The sequence below is a fragment of the Carettochelys insculpta genome, chromosome 6 (assembly GCF_033958435.1).
Source record: "Carettochelys insculpta isolate YL-2023 chromosome 6, ASM3395843v1, whole genome shotgun sequence".
NCBI lineage: Eukaryota > Metazoa > Chordata > Testudines > Carettochelyidae > Carettochelys > Carettochelys insculpta.
In genome coordinates this window covers 67,015,936-67,019,715 of record NC_134142.1, presented here as the reverse complement: position 1 = coordinate 67,019,715, position 3,780 = coordinate 67,015,936, and positions in this window count along the sequence as shown.

The following is a 3,780-nucleotide window of genomic DNA, read 5'->3' as shown; positions in this document are numbered from 1 at the left end:
CTGCTTCTAGCTCTTTATGGGCGATTCACCAGTCTAGGGTATTTATGCTACAGCTAATGGACTGTCTGGGAGAAAGTAGGCAGCTACCTCTGTTGCAGAAAGTCAGAGATAGTAGGTTGCTGGGTTTCTGCCCCAGGAAGAATTGCTACAGCAAGTAAACACAGACAGAGAGGAACACAGTTTTGTCCTAGCCTCTTCTCTCAGATAGAAGGTGGAAGTGGGATGGGGGAAGAGAGTAAATAGTAAAGTTAAACCAAGTTTGAACAATGAGATGTTTCTGGTACTTTTTTTGGAAGGGACTTTCCATTCCCTAATCTGAATAAGTACCTAAGCCTGATGTGCTTTATCTGAACCCAACCTCTGAGCACAGGTTGGTCTGTGCTTATGCATCCCTTTGCCTGTTTCACTGCTCTGCATTTCTGCCAACACACACTAGCATATTTTAACCTGACAGCCAGTTGCAGAAGACCATCAATAGGGATATAGAGCCTTTACCTGTACCGTAGGTCACCAGTTTGAATTCCTGGTAGGCAGTGAACCTTTAGCATCTCTTCTTCTGGTGGTTGGTGTTGGACTACAGGAAATGAGCTTTTGGATCTCTAGCCATTTTCCAGCTGTGAGAAGAGCATTTATCTCCTTGAGCCACTCAAATTGCCACCAGCAGGAGCAATTAGTGCCAATTGTGTGGGTTGGTTTTAGCAATGGGGCACTTACCCTCATGGAAGTGACCTAATGCCATTTCCACCACTATTCAAAGCCACATCACAGTTCTACTCTTCCTCTTCTGCAGTGGGATTGCTAACCCTACTTGGAGGCAGAAACCCTGTTTACATTCCCATGTATGTTGCTGGAGAGAGGAATGAGACAGGCGGTTTCATTGTTGGCAGATTTTTGGTGTTTGTCTAGCTGGCCCAAAAAGAAACACATGGATGAAGCACCTCTCTGACTTTGCAAAGCTAAGACAGCTGTGGGGTTTGCAGTTGGGAAAGAGCTGCTGAGCACACAGATTTTTGCAACGGTGAATGGACTGCCACTGATTTGTCAGCCAGTCTTACTCCCTGCTGGGTTCTGACAATCTGAGCCAGGCAGCTGGCTGGATAAATTGTACCACACAGCTCAGGAAACTCTCATGGAAGTCAAGATTTTATACTACTTCTACACTTCACTTGGTGACATAGCATTAAGTTACCACATGTCTTGCTGCAGATTACAAAAACATCATTGTTTATTACCTGACAAAGCACTTCACCTTCTGCTCCTCCAGAACAGCTCCATGCAAATGTTCATATGAATGTAAGCACTTCCACCCCAGATTAGACCAATAATTCATCAAATCTAGCACCCTCTGTGTCTAATTCATCAGGTCTAGCATCCCCTGTGTCACATTGTCAAAGCAGCAAGCAGTATGTGTAGAGTCAGGAAGTTCACAGAGGCCCACACCTTGAAATCAGCCCAGCAAGTTACAGCTGCTGAGACATCTCCCAGGATCCTAGCATCAACTGAGCAAGCTGATGGTGCTGAGCCTGGGTATTAGCAGAGCAAGGAGGGAGTGAGTGGTGACTCACACAGACTTGCAGGCTGATTTGGCCAAACATATTAGCAGCATTGCCAGCTAAACTATGCAATCAGGCCTCAATAAGGAGCTAAATTGGTTAACACTCTACAGAGGCATCTTCCTCTCAATCTACATTCATGTCTCCCTATCAGCTATGCTGAATGACCACAATCACCCCTGACTGATCAGCTTATATCAAATCATGAGTGGTATGGAGAAAGTGAACAAGAAAAATTATTTACTTGTTCGCATAATATCCAAACAAGAGGACACCAAATGAAATTAATGGACAGCATGTCTAAAACAAATAAAAGGAAGTTCTTCTTCACACAGCACAGAGTCAATCTGTGGAACTCCTTGCCAGAAGAGGCAGTGAAGGCTGGGACTATAACATGCTGTAAAAAAGAGCTAGACAAATTCATGGAGGTTAGGTCCATTAATGGCTATTAGCCAGGATGGGTGGGAATGGTGTCCCTAGCCCATTTGCCAGAAGCTGGACATGGATGACAGGAGAGGGATCATTCAATGACTACCTGTTCTGTTGACTCTCTTTGGGGCATCTGGCATTGGCCACTGTGAGAAGACAGGATATTGGGCTGGATGGACCTTTGGTCTGACCTAGTATGGCCATTCTTATGCCCTAAGAAATTTGTTAGTCTCTGAGGTTCCACAGGACTCCTTGTTGTAATGTCATCAAGTTGTGATACTTGGGGCTTTGGGGCTGCTGGAATCCAGCTGTTACCTTTGAAAGTCACCCAGGAGCCCTGAGAGAGAGATGAGAGATCCTTTCAAAATAGGACCCCCTCCCGCCCCAACATGTCAACCTCAGAACACCAGTCACAAGAAGGCAAAATATTTTTTTAAATCTTCTGACTCCTGGAAAGGGAGGAGGGAGCTTGCTCATGATTTCTGAATGCTTGGGGCAGGCAATGCTGCACATTGAAGCATCTGAGCTACAGGTCACACAGGCCCGGGCCTTGCGCTAGCCCTGAAAACTAGAGTAGAAAGACAGTTCCTTGTTGAGCCCTGCTTCAGCCCTATGAGCTAGAGGCTCTGAGCAAGAGACTGCATGCAATCCTTTCCTGGATACCAGCACAAAGGTGCTGAGGCAACATCAGCACAAAGGCCCATCCCTTGAAGTTGTCCTAGAGTTGCTTAGAAAGCCAGCTCACGAAGCACCATCCTCTGATAGACCAACTGCTTCAGTCACTGACTCAGTAAGTGCATAGGCTCCTCTCTTGACATCAGAGCACCTAAGCTGGGTGGGGTGGGAGGGCTGAGCTTCTGAGCTCAGAAGACCTGTATTTAGGCATCACCTCACAGCATTACTACTTTTTACCTTGCCAGCCCTGCAGGGTCACAGTGGCTTTTGGAGAGTACACTCAATTTTATTTTGACCCTGGCAGCAAGCGCACTGCTTCTGAGACAAGAGCATGGGGTTTCCCAGGTGTAACACAAAGGTAGAACTTGCATAGCAGGTTGCAAACAATAATACGGCTTGATTCAGTCGTGAGTTTGTGCCACTGTCCATTAAAAAAAGAATGTTTTCACTTGGAGTGTGAGCGCATCTGAATGGGACTTGATTAGAAAATAAACAAGGCCCACAATGACAGTTTTACAATCGCTTCGCAAGGCAGAAGTGCAGTTTGCCTGCTCAGGAAAGGGGGCTTTCTTCTCACTAGGGTGCAGGCAACCCCAGGCAGCTCTCTCATTTGTTTCGTCCGTAGAGGGGCAGGTGTCTTAAAGCCTTAAAATGGGGTAGCCTCTAGGATATCTCTTGAAAAGGGACAAGTGGTGAGATGGAGTTTCCTAATCAGCCAGAGATGGCAGGAGGCTTATGGATGCTGCTATGTAAGAGTTCAGCATCAGTTAGGAAGCCAACAGCACCACTGAACTAGGGACTGAACATGTGAATACGGACCTTCAATCAAAGGAGAAGGCACCATGGATGCAAAATCCTTTAGATGTTTTACTCAGCCACTTGCACGAAGTGTCCTTTCTAAACACTGGGCCACCCTGCTGGTATTGGAAGGGGCACACAAGGAAAAACACTACTGTGTGTCATCTGCCCATTACTGGTCCAAGTCATCTGACCATTCATCTAGTGCCTGCATCTAAATATTGAAAGGGACCTGAAAGTGTAATCGATACTTCTGGGATACCACAAGAGAGGGCCCCAGAGGTGGAGAAGCAGTTTCCCATCACTGCACATTGGGTGAGCCCCT